This window comes from Solanum lycopersicum, chromosome 1 (genome assembly GCF_036512215.1).
Source record: "Solanum lycopersicum chromosome 1, SLM_r2.1".
NCBI lineage: Eukaryota > Viridiplantae > Streptophyta > Magnoliopsida > Solanales > Solanaceae > Solanum > Solanum lycopersicum.
The window spans coordinates 36,347,792-36,363,495 of NC_090800.1; the positions used below are offsets into that span (position 1 = coordinate 36,347,792).

At 48.3% G+C, this 15,704-nt stretch overlaps 45 non-coding genes across 45 annotated transcripts; all 45 read right to left on the reverse strand.

Annotated features, from left to right (window-relative positions):
* Window positions 1-209: 209 nt before the first annotated feature.
* Window positions 210-327, reverse strand: LOC138340982 (5S ribosomal RNA). Its single transcript, XR_011213808.1, has one exon. It is a non-coding gene; the product is annotated as a 5S ribosomal RNA (ribosomal RNA).
* Window positions 328-557: 230 nt separating this feature from the next.
* Window positions 558-676, reverse strand: LOC138341075 (5S ribosomal RNA). Its single transcript, XR_011213898.1, has one exon. It is a non-coding gene; the product is annotated as a 5S ribosomal RNA (ribosomal RNA).
* Window positions 677-903: 227 nt separating this feature from the next.
* Window positions 904-1,022, reverse strand: LOC138341013 (5S ribosomal RNA). The gene has a single exon (XR_011213837.1). It is a non-coding gene; the product is annotated as a 5S ribosomal RNA (ribosomal RNA).
* A 230-nt stretch (window positions 1,023-1,252) lies between these two features.
* Window positions 1,253-1,371, reverse strand: LOC138340973 (5S ribosomal RNA). The gene has a single exon (XR_011213800.1). It is a non-coding gene; the product is annotated as a 5S ribosomal RNA (ribosomal RNA).
* A 230-nt stretch (window positions 1,372-1,601) lies between these two features.
* LOC138340939 (5S ribosomal RNA) lies at window positions 1,602-1,720 on the reverse strand. Its single transcript, XR_011213766.1, has one exon. It is a non-coding gene; the product is annotated as a 5S ribosomal RNA (ribosomal RNA).
* A 232-nt stretch (window positions 1,721-1,952) lies between these two features.
* LOC138341042 (5S ribosomal RNA) lies at window positions 1,953-2,070 on the reverse strand. Its single transcript, XR_011213866.1, has one exon. It is a non-coding gene; the product is annotated as a 5S ribosomal RNA (ribosomal RNA).
* A 228-nt stretch (window positions 2,071-2,298) lies between these two features.
* Window positions 2,299-2,417, reverse strand: LOC138341226 (5S ribosomal RNA). The gene has a single exon (XR_011214025.1). It is a non-coding gene; the product is annotated as a 5S ribosomal RNA (ribosomal RNA).
* A 231-nt stretch (window positions 2,418-2,648) lies between these two features.
* Window positions 2,649-2,767, reverse strand: LOC138340931 (5S ribosomal RNA). The gene has a single exon (XR_011213758.1). It is a non-coding gene; the product is annotated as a 5S ribosomal RNA (ribosomal RNA).
* A 231-nt stretch (window positions 2,768-2,998) lies between these two features.
* Window positions 2,999-3,117, reverse strand: LOC138340945 (5S ribosomal RNA). Its single transcript, XR_011213772.1, has one exon. It is a non-coding gene; the product is annotated as a 5S ribosomal RNA (ribosomal RNA).
* Window positions 3,118-3,347: 230 nt separating this feature from the next.
* Window positions 3,348-3,465, reverse strand: LOC138341061 (5S ribosomal RNA). The gene has a single exon (XR_011213885.1). It is a non-coding gene; the product is annotated as a 5S ribosomal RNA (ribosomal RNA).
* Window positions 3,466-3,698: 233 nt separating this feature from the next.
* On the reverse strand, window positions 3,699-3,817 carry LOC138340907 (5S ribosomal RNA). The gene has a single exon (XR_011213734.1). It is a non-coding gene; the product is annotated as a 5S ribosomal RNA (ribosomal RNA).
* A 231-nt stretch (window positions 3,818-4,048) lies between these two features.
* On the reverse strand, window positions 4,049-4,167 carry LOC138340986 (5S ribosomal RNA). The gene has a single exon (XR_011213812.1). It is a non-coding gene; the product is annotated as a 5S ribosomal RNA (ribosomal RNA).
* A 230-nt stretch (window positions 4,168-4,397) lies between these two features.
* Window positions 4,398-4,516, reverse strand: LOC138341020 (5S ribosomal RNA). The gene has a single exon (XR_011213844.1). It is a non-coding gene; the product is annotated as a 5S ribosomal RNA (ribosomal RNA).
* Window positions 4,517-4,748: 232 nt separating this feature from the next.
* Window positions 4,749-4,867, reverse strand: LOC138341039 (5S ribosomal RNA). The gene has a single exon (XR_011213863.1). It is a non-coding gene; the product is annotated as a 5S ribosomal RNA (ribosomal RNA).
* A 224-nt stretch (window positions 4,868-5,091) lies between these two features.
* Window positions 5,092-5,209, reverse strand: LOC138341085 (5S ribosomal RNA). The gene has a single exon (XR_011213908.1). It is a non-coding gene; the product is annotated as a 5S ribosomal RNA (ribosomal RNA).
* Window positions 5,210-5,439: 230 nt separating this feature from the next.
* Window positions 5,440-5,558, reverse strand: LOC138341079 (5S ribosomal RNA). The gene has a single exon (XR_011213902.1). It is a non-coding gene; the product is annotated as a 5S ribosomal RNA (ribosomal RNA).
* Window positions 5,559-5,790: 232 nt separating this feature from the next.
* Window positions 5,791-5,909, reverse strand: LOC138341339 (5S ribosomal RNA). Its single transcript, XR_011214136.1, has one exon. It is a non-coding gene; the product is annotated as a 5S ribosomal RNA (ribosomal RNA).
* Window positions 5,910-6,140: 231 nt separating this feature from the next.
* On the reverse strand, window positions 6,141-6,259 carry LOC138341006 (5S ribosomal RNA). The gene has a single exon (XR_011213831.1). It is a non-coding gene; the product is annotated as a 5S ribosomal RNA (ribosomal RNA).
* A 231-nt stretch (window positions 6,260-6,490) lies between these two features.
* On the reverse strand, window positions 6,491-6,609 carry LOC138341024 (5S ribosomal RNA). The gene has a single exon (XR_011213848.1). It is a non-coding gene; the product is annotated as a 5S ribosomal RNA (ribosomal RNA).
* Window positions 6,610-6,840: 231 nt separating this feature from the next.
* On the reverse strand, window positions 6,841-6,959 carry LOC138340978 (5S ribosomal RNA). Its single transcript, XR_011213805.1, has one exon. It is a non-coding gene; the product is annotated as a 5S ribosomal RNA (ribosomal RNA).
* Window positions 6,960-7,189: 230 nt separating this feature from the next.
* On the reverse strand, window positions 7,190-7,308 carry LOC138341017 (5S ribosomal RNA). The gene has a single exon (XR_011213841.1). It is a non-coding gene; the product is annotated as a 5S ribosomal RNA (ribosomal RNA).
* Window positions 7,309-7,538: 230 nt separating this feature from the next.
* On the reverse strand, window positions 7,539-7,657 carry LOC138340981 (5S ribosomal RNA). The gene has a single exon (XR_011213807.1). It is a non-coding gene; the product is annotated as a 5S ribosomal RNA (ribosomal RNA).
* Window positions 7,658-7,887: 230 nt separating this feature from the next.
* On the reverse strand, window positions 7,888-8,006 carry LOC138341049 (5S ribosomal RNA). The gene has a single exon (XR_011213873.1). It is a non-coding gene; the product is annotated as a 5S ribosomal RNA (ribosomal RNA).
* A 230-nt stretch (window positions 8,007-8,236) lies between these two features.
* LOC138341050 (5S ribosomal RNA) lies at window positions 8,237-8,355 on the reverse strand. Its single transcript, XR_011213874.1, has one exon. It is a non-coding gene; the product is annotated as a 5S ribosomal RNA (ribosomal RNA).
* A 232-nt stretch (window positions 8,356-8,587) lies between these two features.
* LOC138340925 (5S ribosomal RNA) lies at window positions 8,588-8,706 on the reverse strand. Its single transcript, XR_011213752.1, has one exon. It is a non-coding gene; the product is annotated as a 5S ribosomal RNA (ribosomal RNA).
* A 231-nt stretch (window positions 8,707-8,937) lies between these two features.
* On the reverse strand, window positions 8,938-9,056 carry LOC138341453 (5S ribosomal RNA). The gene has a single exon (XR_011214247.1). It is a non-coding gene; the product is annotated as a 5S ribosomal RNA (ribosomal RNA).
* A 232-nt stretch (window positions 9,057-9,288) lies between these two features.
* LOC138340937 (5S ribosomal RNA) lies at window positions 9,289-9,407 on the reverse strand. The gene has a single exon (XR_011213764.1). It is a non-coding gene; the product is annotated as a 5S ribosomal RNA (ribosomal RNA).
* A 229-nt stretch (window positions 9,408-9,636) lies between these two features.
* Window positions 9,637-9,755, reverse strand: LOC138340926 (5S ribosomal RNA). The gene has a single exon (XR_011213753.1). It is a non-coding gene; the product is annotated as a 5S ribosomal RNA (ribosomal RNA).
* Window positions 9,756-9,983: 228 nt separating this feature from the next.
* On the reverse strand, window positions 9,984-10,102 carry LOC138340938 (5S ribosomal RNA). Its single transcript, XR_011213765.1, has one exon. It is a non-coding gene; the product is annotated as a 5S ribosomal RNA (ribosomal RNA).
* A 232-nt stretch (window positions 10,103-10,334) lies between these two features.
* Window positions 10,335-10,453, reverse strand: LOC138340898 (5S ribosomal RNA). Its single transcript, XR_011213725.1, has one exon. It is a non-coding gene; the product is annotated as a 5S ribosomal RNA (ribosomal RNA).
* Window positions 10,454-10,684: 231 nt separating this feature from the next.
* Window positions 10,685-10,803, reverse strand: LOC138340976 (5S ribosomal RNA). The gene has a single exon (XR_011213803.1). It is a non-coding gene; the product is annotated as a 5S ribosomal RNA (ribosomal RNA).
* Window positions 10,804-11,036: 233 nt separating this feature from the next.
* Window positions 11,037-11,155, reverse strand: LOC138340940 (5S ribosomal RNA). The gene has a single exon (XR_011213767.1). It is a non-coding gene; the product is annotated as a 5S ribosomal RNA (ribosomal RNA).
* A 230-nt stretch (window positions 11,156-11,385) lies between these two features.
* LOC138341033 (5S ribosomal RNA) lies at window positions 11,386-11,504 on the reverse strand. Its single transcript, XR_011213857.1, has one exon. It is a non-coding gene; the product is annotated as a 5S ribosomal RNA (ribosomal RNA).
* A 232-nt stretch (window positions 11,505-11,736) lies between these two features.
* Window positions 11,737-11,855, reverse strand: LOC138340960 (5S ribosomal RNA). Its single transcript, XR_011213787.1, has one exon. It is a non-coding gene; the product is annotated as a 5S ribosomal RNA (ribosomal RNA).
* A 231-nt stretch (window positions 11,856-12,086) lies between these two features.
* Window positions 12,087-12,205, reverse strand: LOC138341025 (5S ribosomal RNA). The gene has a single exon (XR_011213849.1). It is a non-coding gene; the product is annotated as a 5S ribosomal RNA (ribosomal RNA).
* Window positions 12,206-12,429: 224 nt separating this feature from the next.
* On the reverse strand, window positions 12,430-12,548 carry LOC138340990 (5S ribosomal RNA). The gene has a single exon (XR_011213816.1). It is a non-coding gene; the product is annotated as a 5S ribosomal RNA (ribosomal RNA).
* Window positions 12,549-12,779: 231 nt separating this feature from the next.
* LOC138340985 (5S ribosomal RNA) lies at window positions 12,780-12,898 on the reverse strand. Its single transcript, XR_011213811.1, has one exon. It is a non-coding gene; the product is annotated as a 5S ribosomal RNA (ribosomal RNA).
* Window positions 12,899-13,130: 232 nt separating this feature from the next.
* Window positions 13,131-13,249, reverse strand: LOC138341029 (5S ribosomal RNA). The gene has a single exon (XR_011213853.1). It is a non-coding gene; the product is annotated as a 5S ribosomal RNA (ribosomal RNA).
* Window positions 13,250-13,480: 231 nt separating this feature from the next.
* LOC138340912 (5S ribosomal RNA) lies at window positions 13,481-13,599 on the reverse strand. Its single transcript, XR_011213739.1, has one exon. It is a non-coding gene; the product is annotated as a 5S ribosomal RNA (ribosomal RNA).
* A 229-nt stretch (window positions 13,600-13,828) lies between these two features.
* On the reverse strand, window positions 13,829-13,947 carry LOC138340962 (5S ribosomal RNA). Its single transcript, XR_011213789.1, has one exon. It is a non-coding gene; the product is annotated as a 5S ribosomal RNA (ribosomal RNA).
* Window positions 13,948-14,179: 232 nt separating this feature from the next.
* Window positions 14,180-14,298, reverse strand: LOC138341022 (5S ribosomal RNA). Its single transcript, XR_011213846.1, has one exon. It is a non-coding gene; the product is annotated as a 5S ribosomal RNA (ribosomal RNA).
* A 233-nt stretch (window positions 14,299-14,531) lies between these two features.
* On the reverse strand, window positions 14,532-14,650 carry LOC138340963 (5S ribosomal RNA). Its single transcript, XR_011213790.1, has one exon. It is a non-coding gene; the product is annotated as a 5S ribosomal RNA (ribosomal RNA).
* Window positions 14,651-14,879: 229 nt separating this feature from the next.
* LOC138341046 (5S ribosomal RNA) lies at window positions 14,880-14,998 on the reverse strand. Its single transcript, XR_011213870.1, has one exon. It is a non-coding gene; the product is annotated as a 5S ribosomal RNA (ribosomal RNA).
* Window positions 14,999-15,230: 232 nt separating this feature from the next.
* Window positions 15,231-15,349, reverse strand: LOC138340919 (5S ribosomal RNA). Its single transcript, XR_011213746.1, has one exon. It is a non-coding gene; the product is annotated as a 5S ribosomal RNA (ribosomal RNA).
* A 222-nt stretch (window positions 15,350-15,571) lies between these two features.
* Window positions 15,572-15,690, reverse strand: LOC138340993 (5S ribosomal RNA). Its single transcript, XR_011213819.1, has one exon. It is a non-coding gene; the product is annotated as a 5S ribosomal RNA (ribosomal RNA).
* Window positions 15,691-15,704: the final 14 nt, after the last annotated feature.

Genomic DNA, 15,704 nt, shown 5'->3' on the forward strand with positions numbered 1-15,704 from the left:
ACTCTAAAATCTATTAAACACAACCTTCCTCCCAACGCCCTAGCCCGCCCCCCGATTTAAAACCCTCCACGCACCGACGCACGTCACGCCCATCCCCGACGCCACCATCCCATATCCTAATGACGCCTCAATCCGAACGTATTTTCCGCAAAAAAAATAAATGAGTATATTTTTTTTTCAATTACGAGATCAAACTTCAACAAAAAGTAGGGATGCAACACGAGGACTTCCCAGGGGTCCCCCATCCTAGTACTACTCTCGCCCAAGCACGCTTAACTTCGGAGTTCTGATGGGATCCGGTGAATTAGTGCTGGTATGATCGCATCCGTCATTCATTGCACTCTAAAATCTATTAAACACAACCTTCCTCCCAACGCCCTAGCCCGCCCCCGCTTTAAAACCCTCCACACACCGACGCACGACGACGCCCGTCACGCCCATCCCCGACGCCACCATCCCATATCCTAATGACACCTCAATCCGAATGCATTTTCCGCAAAAAAAATAAATGAGTATATTTTTTTTTCAATTACGAGATCAAATTTCAACAAAAAGGAGGTATACAACACGAGGACTTCCTAGGGGGTCACCCATCCTAGTACTACTCTCACCCAAGCATGCTTAACTTCGGAGTTCTGATGGAATCCGGTGCGTTAGTGCTGGTATGATCGCATCCGTCATTCATTGCACACTAAAATCTATTAAACACAACCTTTCTCAAAACGCCCTAGCCCGCACCCCGCTTTAAAACCCTCCACGCACCGACGCACGACGACGTCCAACACGCCCATCTCCGACGCCAGCATCCCATTTCCTAATGACGCCTCAATCCGAACGTATTTTATGCAAAAAAAAAATAGTATATTTTTTTTCAATTACGAGATCAAATTTCAACAAAAAGGAGGGATGCAACACGAGGACTTCCGAGGGGGTCACCCATCCTAGTACTACTCTCGCCAAAGCACGCTTAACTTCGGAGTTCTGATGGGATCCAGTGCGTTAGTGCTGGTATGATCGCATCCGTCATTCATTGCACTCTAAAATCTATTAAACACAACCTTCCTCCCAACGCCCTAGCCCGCCCCCCGCTTTAAAACCCTCCACGCACCGACGCACGACGACGCCCGTCACGCCCCTCCCCGACGCCACCATCCCATATCCTAATGACGCCTCAATCCGAACGTATTTTCCGCAAAAAAAATAAATGAGTATATTTTTTTTCAATTACGAGATCAAATTTCAACAAAAAGGAGAGATGCAACACGAGGACTTTCCAGGGGGTCACCCATCCTAGTACTACTCTCGCCCAAGCACGCTTAACTTCGGAGTTCTTATGGGATCCGGTGCGTTAGTGCTGGTATGATCGCATCCGTCATTCATTGCACTCTAAAATCTATTAAACACAACCTTCCTCCCAACGCCCTAGCCCGCCCCCGCTTTAAAACCCTCCACGCACCGACGCACGACGACGCCCGTCACGCCCATCCCCGACGCCACCATCCCATATCCTAATGACGCCTCAATCCGAACGTATTTTCCGCAAAAAAAATAAATGAGTATATTTTTTTTTCAATTACGAGATCAAATTTCAACAAAAAGGAGGGATGCAACACGAGGACTTCCCAGGAGGTCATCCATCCTAGTACTACTCTCGCCCAAGCACGCTTAACTTCGGAGTTCTGATGGGATCTGGTGCGTTAGTGCTGGTATGATCGCATCCGTCATTCATTGCACTCTAAAATCTATTAAACACAACCTTCCTCCTAACGCCCTAGCCCGCCCCCCGCTTTAAAACCCTCCACGCACCGACGCACGACGACGCCCGTCACTCCCATCCCCGACGCCACCATCCCATATCCTAATGACGTCTCAATCCGAACGTATTTTCAGCAAAAAAAAATAAATGAGTATATTTTTTTTTCAATTACGAGATCAAATTTCAACAAAAAGGAGGGATGCAACACGAGGACTTCTCAGGGGTCACCCATTCTAGTACTACTCTCGCCCAAGCACGCTTAACTTCGGAGTTCTCATGGGATCCGATGCGTTAGTGCTGGTATGATCGCATCCGTCATTCATTGCACTATAAAATCTATTAAACACAACCTTCCTCCCAACGCCCTAGCCCGCCCCCCGCTTTAAAACCCTCCACGCACCGACGCACGACGACGCCCGTCACGCCCATCCCCGACGCCACCATCCCATATCCTAATGACGCCTCAATCCGAACGTATTTTCCGCAAAAAAAAATGAATATATTTTTTTTTCAATTACGAGATCAAATTTCAACAAAAAGGAGGGATGCAACACGAGGACTTCCCAGGGGGTCACCCATCCTAGTACTACTCTCGCCCAAGCACGCTTAACTTCGGAGTTCTGATGGGATCCGGTGCGTTAGTGCTGGTATGATCGCATCCGTCATTCATTGCACTCTAAAATATATTAAACACAACCTTCCTCCCAACGCCCTAGCCCGCCCCCCGCTTTAAAACCCTCCACGCACCGACGCACGACGACGCCTGTCACGCCCATCCCCGACGCCACCATCCCATATCCTAATGACGCCTCAATCCGAACGTATTTTCCGCAAAAAAAATAAATGAATATATTTTTTTTTCAATTACGAGATCAAATTTCAACAAAGAGGAGGGATGCAACACGAGGACTTCCCAAGGGGTCACCTATCCTAGTACTACTCTCGCCCAAGCACGCTTAACTTCGGAGTTCTGATGGGATCCGGTGCGTTAGTGCTGGTATGATCGCATCCGTCATTCATTGCACTCTAAAATCTATTAAACACAACCTTCCTCCCAACGCCCTAGCCCGACTCCCGCTTTAAAACCCTCCACGCACCGACGCACGACGACGCCCGTCACACCCATCCCCGACGCCACCATCCCATATCCTAATGACGTCTCAATCCGAACGTATTTTCCACAAAAAAAATAAATGAGTATATTTTTTTTTCAATTACGAGATCAAATTTCAACAAAAAGGAGGGATGCAACACGAGGACTTCCCAGGGGGTCAACCATCCTAGTACTACTCTCGCCCAAGCACTCTTAACTTCGGAGTTCTGATGGGATCCGATGCGTTAGTGCTGGTATGATCGCATCCGTCATTCATTGCACTCTAAAATCTATTAAACACAACCTTCCTCCCAACGCCCTAGCCCGCCCCCCGCTTTAAAACCCTCCACGCACCGACGCACGACGACGCCCGTCACGCCCATCCCCGACGCCACCATCCCATATCCTAATGACATCTCAATCCGAACGTATTTTCCGCAAAAAAAATAAATGAGTATATTTTTTTTCAATTACGAGATCAAATTTCAACAAAAAGGAGGGATGCAACACGAGGACTTCTCAGGGGTCACCCATCCTAGTACTACTCTCGCCCAAGCACGCTTAACTCCGGATTTCTGATGGGATCCGATGCGTTAGTGCTGGTATGATCGCATCCGTCATTCATTGCACTCTAAAATCTATTAAACACAACCTTCCTCCCAACGCCCTAGCCCGCCCCCCGCTTTAAAACCCTCCACGCACCGACGCACGACGACGCCCGTCACGCCCATCCCCGACGCCACCATCCCATATTGTAATGACGCCTCAAGCCGAACGTATTTTCCGCAAAAAAAAAATAAATGAGTATATTTTTTTTTCAATTACGAGATCAAATTTCAACAAAAAGGAGGGATGCAACACGAGGACTTCCCAGGGGGTCACCCATCCTAGTACTACTCTCGCCCAAGCACGCTTAACTTCGGAGTTCTGATGGGATCCAGTGCGTTAGTGCTGGTATGATCGCATCCGTCATTCATTGCACTCTAAAATCTATTAAACACAACCTTCCTCCCAACGCCCTAGCCCGCCCCCCGCTTTAAAACACTCCACGCACCGACGCACGACGACGCCTGTCACGCCCATCCCCGACGCCACCATCCCATATCCTAATGAAGCCTCAATCCGAACATATTTTCCGCAAAAAAAAATAAATGAGTATATTTTTTTTCAATTACGAGATCAAATTTCAACAAAAAGGAGGGATGCAACACGTGGACTTCCCATGGTGTCACCCAACCTAGTACTACTCTCGCCCAAGCACGCTTAACTTCGGAGTTCTGATGGGATCCGGTGCGTTAGTGCTGGTATGATCGCATCCGTCATTCATTGCACTCTAAAATCTATTAAACACAACCTTCCTCCCAACTCCCTAGCCCGCCCACCGCTTTAAAACCCTCCACGCACCGACACACGACGACGCCCGTCACGCCCATCCCCGACGCCACCATCCCATATCCTAATGACGTCTCAATCCGAATGTATTTTCCGCAAAAAAAATTAATGAGTATATTTTTTTTCGATTACGAGATCAAATTTCAACAAAAAGGAGGGATGCAACACGAGGACTTCCCAGGGGGTCACCCATCCTAGTACTACTCTCGCCCAAGCATGCTTAACTTCAGAGTTCTGATGGGATCCGGTGCGTTAGTGTTGGTATGATCGCATCCGTCATTCATTGCACTCTAAAATCTATTAAACACAACCTTCCTCCCAACGCCCTAGCCCGCCCCCCGCTTTAAAACCCTCCACGCACCGACTCACGACGACGCCCGTCACGCCCGTCCCCGACGCCACCATCCCATATCCTAATGACGCCTCAATTCGAACGTATTTTTCGCAAAAAAAAATAAAAGAGTATATTTTTTTTTCAATTACGAGATCAAATTTTAACAAAAAGGAGGGATGCAACACGAGAACTTCCCGGGGGGTCACCCATCCTAGTAGTACTCTCACCCAAGCACGCTTAACTTCGGAGTTCTGATGGGATCTGGTGCGTTAGTGCGGGTATGATCGCATCCATCATTCATTGCACTCTAAAATCTATTAAACACAACCTTCCTCCCAACGCCCTAGCCCGCCCCCCGCTTTAAAACCCTCCACGCACCGACGCACGACGACGCCCGTCCCCGACGCCACCATCCCATATCTTAATGATGCCTCAATCCGAACGTATTTTCCGCAAAAAAAAAATAAATGAGTATATTTTTTTTTCAATTACGAGATCAAATTTCAACAAAAAGGAGGGATGCAACACGAGGACTTCCCAGGGGGTCACCCATCCTAGTACTACTCTCGCTTAAGCACGCTTAATTCGGAGTTCTGATGGGATCCGGTGCGTTAGTGCTGGTATGATCGCATCCGTCATTCATTGCACTCTAAAATCTATTAAACACAACCTTCGTCCCAACGCCCTAGCCCGCCCCCCGCTTTAAAACCCTCCACGCACCGACGCACGACGACGCCCGTCACGCCCATCCCCGACGCGACCATCCCATATCCTAATGGTGCCTCAATCCGAACGTATTTTCCGCAAAAAAAATAAATGAGTATATTTTTTTTCAATTACGAGATCAAATTTCAACTAAAAGGATGGATGCAACACGAGGACTTCCCAGGGGGTCACCACTCCTAGTACTACTCTCGCCCAAGCACGCTTAACTTCGAAGTTCTGATGGGATCCGGTGCGTTAGTGCTGGTATAATCGCATCTGTCATTCATTGCACTCTAAAATCTATTAAACACAACCTTCCTCCCAACGCCCTAGCCCCGCCCCCCGCTTTAAAACCCTCCACGCACCGACGCACGACGACGCCCGTCACGCCCATCCCCGACGCCACCATCCCATATCCTAATGACTCCTCAATCCGAACGTATTTTCCGCAAAAAAAATAAATGAGTATATTTTTTTTTCAATTACGAGATCAAATTTCAACAAAAAGGAGGGATGCAACACGAGGACTTCCCAGGGGGTCACCCATCCTAGTACTACTCTCGCCCAAGCACGCTTAACTTCGGAGTTCTGATGGGATCCGGTGCGTTAGTGCTGGTATGATCGCATCCGTCATTCATTACACTCTAAAATCTATTAAACACAACCTTCCTCCCAACGCCCTAGCCCGCCCCCTGCTTTAAAACCCTCCACGCACCGACGCACGACGACGCCCGTCACGCCCATCCCCGACGCCACCATCCAATATCCTAATGACGTCTCAATCCGAACGTATTTTCCGCAAAAAAAATAAATGAGTATATTTTTTTTTCCATTACGAGATTATATTTCAACAAAAAGGAGGGATGCAACACGAGGACTTCCCAGGGGGTCACCCATCCTAGTACTACTCTCTCCCAAGCACGCTTAACTTCGGAGTTCTGATGGGATCCGTTGCGTTAGTGCTGGTATGATCGCATCCGTCATTCATTGCACTCTAAAATCTATTAAACACAACCTTCCTCCCAACGCCCTAGCCCGCCCCCCGCTTTAAAACCCTCCACGCACCGACGCACGACGACGCCCGTCACGCCCATCCCCGACGCCACCATCCCATATCCTAATGACGCCTCAATCCGAACGTATTTTCCGCAAAAAAAATAAATGAGTATATTTTTTTTTCAATTACGAGATCAAATTTCAACAAAAAGGAGGGATGCAATATGAGGACTTCCCAGGGGGTCACCCATCCTAGTACTACTCTCGCCCAAGCACGCTTAACTTCAGAGTTCTGATGGGATCCGGTGCGTTATTGCTGGTATGATCGCATCCGTCATTCATTGCACTCTAAAATCTATTAAACACAACCTTCCTCCCAACGCCCTAGCCCGCCCCCCGCTTTAAAACCCTCCACGCACCGACGCACGACGACGCCCATCACGCCCATCCCCGACGCCACCATCCCATATCCTAATGACGCCTCAATCCGAACGTATTTTCCGCAAAAAAAAATAAATGAGTATTTTTTTTTCAATTACGAGATCAAATTTCAACAAAAAAGGAGGGTTGCAACACTAGGACTTCCCAGGGGGTCACCCATCCTAGTACTACTCTCGCCCAAGCACGCTTAACTTCGGAGTTCTGATGGGATCCGGTGCGTTAGTGCTGGTATGATCACATCCGTCATTCATTGCACTATAAAATCTATTAAACACAACCTTCCTCCCAACGCCCTAGCCCGCCCCCCGCTTTAAAACCCTCCACGCACCGACGCACGACGAAGCCCGTCACGCCCATCCCCGACGCCACCATCCCATATCCTAATGACGTCTCAATCCGAACGTATTTTCCGCAAAAAAAATAAATGAGTATATTTTTTTTCAATTACGAGATCAAATTTCAACAAAAAGGAGGGATGCAACACGAGGACTTCCCAGGGGGTCACCCATCCTTGTACTACTCTCGCCCAAGCACGCTTAACTTCGGAGTTCTGATGGGATCCGGTGCGTTAGTGCTGTTATGATCACATCCGTCATTCATTGCACTCTAAAATCTATTAAACACAACCTTCCTCCCAACGCCCTAGCCCGCCCCCCGCTTTAAAACCCTCCACGCACCGACGCACGACGAAGCCCGTGACGTCCATCCCCGACGCCACCATCCCATATCCTAATAACGTCTCAATCCGAACGTATTTTCCGCAAAAAAAAATAAATGAGTATTTTTTTTTCGATTACGAAATCAAATTTCAACAAAAAGGAGGGTTGCAACACTAGGACTTCCCAGGGGGTCACCCATCCTAGTACTACTCTCGCCCAAGCACGCTTAACTTCGGAGTTCTGATGGGATCCGGTGCGTTAGTGCTGGTATGATCACATCCGTCATTCATTGCACTCTAAAATCTATTAAACACAACCTTCCTCCCAACGCCCTAGCCCGCCCCCCGCTTTAAAACCCTCCACGCACCGACGCACGACGAAGCCCGTCACGTCCATCCCCGACGCCACCATCCCATATCCTAATGAAGTCTAAATCCGAACGTATTTTCCGCAAAAAAAATAAATGAGTATATTTTTTTTCAATTACGAGATCAAATTTCAACAAAAAGGAGGGATGCAACACGAGGACTTCCCAGGGGGTCACCCATCCTAGTAGTACTCTCACCCAACCACGCTTAACTTCGGAGTTCTGATGGGATCCGGTGCGTTAGTGCTGGTATGATCACATCCGTCATTCATTTCACTCTAAAATCTATTAAACACAACCTTCCTCCCAACGCCCTAGCCCGCCCCCCGATTTAAAACCCTCCATGCACCGACGCACGACGAAGCCCGTCACGTCCATCCCCGACGCCACCATCCCATATCCTAATGAAGTCTAAATCCGAACGTATTTTCCGCAAAAAAAATAAATGAGTATATTTTTTTTCAATTACGAGATCAAATTTCAACAAAAAGGAGGGATGCAACACGAGGACTTCCCAGGGGGTCACCCATCCTAGTAGTACTCTCACCCAACCACGCTTAACTTCGGAGTTCTGATGGGATCCGGTGCGTTAGTGCTGGTATGATCACATCCGTCATTCATTTCACTCTAAAATCTATTAAACACAACCTTCCTCCCAACGCCCTAGCCCGCCCCCCGCTTTAAAACCCTCCACGCACCGACGCACGACGACGCCCGTCACGCCCATCCCCGACGCCACCATCCCATATCCTAATGACGTCTCAATCTGAACGTATTTTCCGCAAAAAAAAAATAAATGAGTATATTTTTTTTCAATTACGAGATCAAATTTCAACAAAAAGGATGGATGCAACACGAGGACTTCCCGGGGGGTCACCCATCCTAGTACAACCCTCGCCCAAGCACGCTTAACTTCGGAGTTCTGATGGGATCCGGTGCGTTAGTGCTGGTATGATCGCATCCTTCATTCATTGCACTCTAAAATCTATTAAACACAACCTTCCTCCCAACGCCCTAGCCCGCCCCCCGCTTTAAAACCCTCCACGCACCGACGCACGACGACGCCCGTCACGCCCATCCCCGACGCCACCATCCCATATCCTAATGACGCCTCAATCAGAACGTATTTTCCGCAAAAAAAAATAAATGAGTATATTTTTTTTCAATTACGAGATCAAATTTCAACTAAAAGGAGGGATGCAACACGAGGACTTCCCAGGGGGTCACCCATCCTAGTACTACTCTCGCCCAAGCACGCTTAACTTCGGAGTTCTGATGGGATCCGGTGCGTTAGTGCTGGTATGATCGCATCCGTCATTCATTGCACTCTAAAATATATTAAACACAACCTTCCTCCCAACGCCCTAGCCCGCCCCCCGCTTTAAAACCCTCCACGCACCGACGCACGACGACGCCTGTCACGCCCATCCCCGACGCCACCATCCCATATCCTAATGACGCCTCAATCCGAACGTATTTTCCGCAAAAAAAAATAAATGAATATATTTTTTTTTCAATTACGAGATCAAATTTCAACAAAAAGGAGGGATGCAACACGAGGACTTCCCAAGGGGTCACCCATCCTAGTACTACTCTCGCCCAAGCACGCTTAACTTCGGAGTTCTGATGGGATCCGGTGCGTTAGTGCTGGTATGATCACATCTGTCATTCTTTGCACTCTAAAATCTATTAAACACAACCTTCCTCCCAACACCCTAGCCCGCCCCCCGCTTTAAAACCCTCCACGCACCGACGCACGACGACGCCCGTCACGCCCATCCCTGACGCCACCATCCCATATCCTAATGACGCCTCAATCCGAACGTATTTTTCGCAAAAAAAAAAAGATTATATTTTATTTTCAATTACGAGATCAAATTTCAACAAAAAGGAGGGATGCAACACGAGGACTTCCCAGAGAGTCACCCATCCTAGTACTACTCTCGCCCAAGCACGCTTAACTTCGGAGTTCTGATGGGATCCGGTGCGTTAGTGCTGGTATGATCGCATCCGTCATTTATTGCACTCTAAAATCTATTAAACACAACCTTCCTCCCAACGCCGTAGCCCGCCCTCCGCTTTAAAACCCTCCACGCACCGACGCACGACGACGCCCCTCACGCCCATCCCCGACGCCACCATCCCATATCCTAATGACGCCTCAATCCGAACGTATTTTCCGCAAAAAAAATGAGTATATTTTTTTTTTCAATTACGAGATCAAATTTCAACAAAAAGGAGGGATGCAACACGAGGACTTCCCAGGGGGTCACCCATCCTAGTACTACTCTCGCCCAAGCACGCTTTACTTCAGAGTTCTGATGGGATCCGGTGCGTTAGTGCTGGTATGATCGCATCCGTCATTCATTGCACTCAAAAATCTATTAAACACAACCTTCCTCCCAACGCCCTAGACCGCCCCCCGCTTTAAAACCCTCCACGCACCGACGCACGACGACACCCGTCACGCCCATCCCCGACGCCACCATCCCATATTGTAATGACGCCTCAAGGCGAACGTATTTTCCGCAAAAAAAAATAAATGAGTATATTTTTTTTTCAATTACGAGATCAAATTTCAACAAAAAGGAGGGATGCAACACGAGGACTTCCCAAGGGGTCACCCATCCTAGTACTACTCTCGCCCAAGCACGCTTAACTTCGGAGTTCTGATGGGATCCGGTGCGTTAGTGCTGGTATGATCGCATCCGTCATTCATTGCACTCTAAAATCTATTAAACACAACCTTCCTCCCAACGCCCTCGCCCGACCCCCGCTTTAAAACCCTCCACGCACCGACGCACGACGACGCCCGTCACGCCCATCCCCGACGCCACCATCCCATTTCCTAATGACGTCTCAATCCGAACGTATTTTCCACAAAAAAAATAAATGAGTATATTTTTTTTTCAATTACGAGATCAAATTTCAACAAAAAGGAGGGATGCAACACGAGGACTTCCTAGGGGGTCAACCATCCTAGTACTACTCTCGCCCAAGCACTCTTAACTTCGGAGTTCTGATGGGATCCGATGCGTTAGTGCTGGTATGATCGCATCCGTCATTCATTGCACTCTAAAATCTATTAAACACAACCTTCCTCCCAACGCCCTAGCCCGCCCCCCGCTTTAAAACCCTCCACGCACCGACGCACGACGACGCCTGTCACGCCCATCCCCGACGCCACCATCCCATATTGTAATGACGCCTCAAGCCGAACGTATTTTCCGCAAAAAAAAAATAAATGAGTATATTTTTTTTTCAATTACGAGATCAAATTTCAACAAAAAGGAGGGATGCAACACGAGGACTTCCCAGGGGGTCACCCATCCTAGTACTACTATCGCCCAAGCACGCTTAACTTCGGAGTTCTGATGGGATCCGGTGCGTTAGTGCTGGTATGATCGCATCCGTCATTCATTGCACTCTAAAATCTATTAAACAAAACCTTCCTCCCAACGCCCTAGCCCGCCCCCCGCTTTAAAACACTCCACGCACCGACGCACGACGACGCCTGTCACGCCCATCCCCGACGCCACCATCCCATATCCTAATGACGCCTCAATCCGAACGTATTTTCCGCAAAAAAAATAAATGGTATATTTTTTTTTCAATTACGAGATCAAATTTCAACAAAAAGGAGGGATGCAACACGAGGACTTCCCAGGGGGTCACCCATCCTAGTACTACTCTCGCCCAAGCACGCTTAAATTCGGAGTTTTGATGGGATCCGGTGCGTTAGTGCTGGTATTATCGCATCCATCATTCATTGCACTCTAAAATCTATTAAACACAACCTTCCTCCCAACGCCCTAGCCCGCCCCCCGCTTTAAAACCCTCCACGCACCGACGCACGACGACGCCCGTCACGCCCATCCCTGACGCCACCATCCCATATCCTAATGACGCCTCAATCCGAACGTATTTTCCGCAAAAAAAAATAAATGAGTATATTTTTTTTTCAATTACGAGATCAAATTTCAACAAAAAGGAGGGATGCAACACGAGGACTTCCCAGGGCGTCACCTATCCAAGTACTACTCTCGCCCAAGCACGCTTAACTTCGGAGTTCTGATGGGATCCGGTGCGTTAGTGCTGGTATGATCGCATCCGTCATTCATTGCACTCTAAAATCTATTAAACACAACCTTCCTCCCAACGCCCTAGCCCGCCCCCCGCTTTAAAACCCTCCACGCACCGACGCACGACGACGCCCGTCACGCCCATCCCCGACGCCACCATCCCATATCCAAATGACGTCTCAATCCGAACGTATTTTCTGCAAAAAAAATAAATGAGTATATTTTTTTTTCAATTACGAGATCAAATTTCAACAAAAAGGAGGGTTGCAACACGAGGACTTCCCAGGGGGTAACCCAACCTAGTACTACTCTCGCCCAAGCACGCTTAACTTCGGAGTTCTGATGGGATCCAGTGCGTTAGTGCTGATATGATCGCATCCGTCATTCATTGCACTCTAAAATCTATTAAACACAACCTTCCTCCCAACGCCCTAGCCCGCCCCCCACTTTAAAACCCTCCACGCACCGACGCCCGTCACGCCCATCCCCGACGCCACCATCCCATATCCTAATGACGCCTCAATCCGAACGTATTTTCCGCAAAAATAAAAATAAATGAGTATATTTTTTTTTCAATTACGAGATCAAATTTCAACAAAAAGGAGGGATGCAGCACGAGAATTTCCCAGGGGGTCACCCATCCTAGTACTACTCTCGCCCAAGCACGCTTAACTTCGAAGTTCTGATGGGATCCGGTGCGTTAGTGCTGGTATGATCGCATCTGTCATTCATTGCACTCTAAAATCTATTAAACACAACCTTCCTCCAAATGCCCTAGCCCGCCCCCCGCTTGAAAACCCTCCACGCACCGACGCACGACGACGCCCGTCACGCCCATCCCCGACGCCACCATCCCATATCCTAATGACGCCTCAATCCGAACGTATTTTCCGCAAAAAAAATAAATGAGTATATTTTTTTTTCAATTACGAGATCAAATTTCAACAAAAAGAAGGGATGCAACACGAGGACTTTCCAGGGGGTCACCCATCCTAGTACGACTCTCGCCCAAGCACGCTTAACTTCGGAGTTCTGATGGGATCCGGTGCGTTTGTGCTGGTATGATCGCATCCGTCATTCATTGCACTCTAAAATCTATTAAACACAACCTTCCTCCAAACGCCCTAGCCCGCCCCCCGCTTTAAAACCCTCCACGCACCGACGCACGACGACGCCCGTCACGCCCATCCCCGACGCCACCATCCCATATCCTAATGACGCCTCAACCCGAACGTGTTTTCCGCAAAAAAAATAAATGAGTATATTTATTTTTTCAATTACGAGATCAAATTTCAACAAAAAGGAGGGATGCAACACGAGGACTTCCCAGGGGTTCAACCATCCTAGTACTACTCTCGCCCAAGCACGCTTAACTTCGGAGTTCTGATGGGATCCGATGCGTTAGTGCTGGTATGATCGCATCCTTCATTCATTGCACTCTAAAATCTATTAAACATAACCTTCCTCCCAACGCCGTAGCCCGCCCCCCGCTTTAAAACCCTCCACGCACCGACGCACGACGACGCCCGTCACGCCCATCCCCGACGCCACCATCCCATATCCTAATGACGTCTCAATCCGAACGTATTTTCCGCAAAAAAATTAAATGAGTATATTTTTTTTTCAATTACGAGATCAAATTTCAACAAAAAGGAGGGATGCAACACGAGGACTTCCCAGGGGGTCACCCATCCTAGTACTACTCTCGCCCAAACACGCTTAACTTCGGAGTTCTGATGGGATCCGGTGCGTTAGTGCTGGTATGATCGCATCCGTCATTCATTGCACTCTAAAATCTATTAAACACAACCTTCCTCCCAACGCCCTAGCCCGCCCCCCGCTTTAAAACCCTCCACGCACCGACGCACGATGACGCCCGTCACGCCCATCCCCGACGCCACCATCCCATATCCTAATGACGTCTCAATCCGAACGTATTTTCCGCAAAAAAAATAAATGAGTAAATTTTTTTTCAATTACAAGATCAAATTTCAACAAAAAGAAGGACGCAACACGAGGACTTCCCAGGGGGTCACCCATCCTAGTACTACTCTCGCCCAAGCACGCTTAACTTCGGAGTTCTGATGGGATCCGGTACGTTAGTGCTAGTATGATCGCATCCGTCATTCATTGCACTCTAAAATCTATTAAACACAACCTTCCTCCCAACGCCCTAGCCCGCCCCCCGCTTTAAAACCCTCCACGCACCGACGCACGACGACGCCCGTCACGCCCATCCCCGACGCCACCATCCCATATCCTAATGACGCCTAAACCCGAACGTATTTTCCGCAAAAAAAAATAAATGAGTATATTTTTTTTTCAATTACGAGATCAAATTTCAACAAAAAGGAGGGATGCAACACGAGGACTTCCAATGGTGTCACCCAACCTAGTACTACTCTCGCCCAAGCACGCTTAACTTCGGAGTTCTGATGGGATCCGGTGCGTTAGTGCTGGTATGATCGCATCCGTCATTTATTGCACTCTAAAATCTATTAAACACAACCTTCCTCCCAACGCCGTAGCCCGCCCTCCGCTTTAAAACCCTCCACGCACCGACGCACGACGACGCCCGTCACGCTCATCCCCGACACCACCATCCCATATCCTAATGACGCCTCAATCCGAACGTATTTTCTGCAAAAAAAAAAATAAATGAGTATATTTTTTTTTCAATTACGAGATCAAATTTCAACAAAAAGAAGGACGCAACACGAGGACTTCCCAGGGGGTCACCCATCCTAGTACTACTCTCGCCCAAGCACGCTTAACTTCGGAGTTCTGATGGGATCCGGTACGTTAGTGCTAGTATGATCGCATCCGTCATTCATTGCACTCTAAAATCTATTAAACACAACCTTCCTCCCAACGCCCTAGCCCGCCCACCGCTTTAAAACCCTCCACGCACCGACGCACGACGACGCCCGTCACGCCCATCCCCGACGCCACCATCCCATATCCTAATGACGTCTCAATCCGAATGTATTTTCCGCAAAAAAAATTAATGAGTATATTTTTTTCGATTACGAGATCAAATTTCAACAAAAAGGAGGGATGCAACACGAGGACTTCCCAGGGGGTCACCCATCCTAGTACTACTCTTGCCCAAGCATGCTTAACTTCAGAGTTCTGATGGGATCCGGTGCGTTAGTGTTGGTATGATCGCATCCGTCATTCATTGCACTCTAAAATCTATTAAACACAACCTTCCTCCCAACGCCCTAGCCCGCCCCCCGCTTTAAAACCCTCCACGCACCGACGCACGACGACGCCCGTCACGCCCATCCCCGACGCCACCATCCCATATCCTAATGACGCCTCAATTAGAACGTATTTTTCGCAAAAAAAAATAAAAGAGTATATATTTTTTTCAATTACGAGATCAAATTTTAACAAAAAGGAGGGATGCAACACGAGAACTTCCCAGGGGGTCACCCATCCTAGTACTACTCTCGCCCAAGCACGCTTAACTTCGGATTTCTGATGGGATCCGGTGCGTTAGTGCTGGTATGATCGCATCCGTCATTCATTGCACTCTAAAATCTATTAAACACAACCTTCCTCCCAACGCCCTAGCCCGCCCCCCGCTTTAAAACCCTCCACGCTCCGACGCACGACGACGCCCGTCCCCGACGCCACCATCCCATATCTTAATGATGCCTCAATCCGAACGTATTTTCCGCAAAAAAAAATAAATGAGTATATTTTTTTTCAATTACGAGATCAAATTTCAACAAAAAGGAGGGATGCAACACGAGGACTTCCCAGGGGGTCACCCATCCTAGTACTACTCTCGCTTAAGCACGCTTAACTTCGGAGTTCTGATGGGATCCGGTGCGTTAGTGCTGGTATGATCGCATCCGTCATTCATTGCAC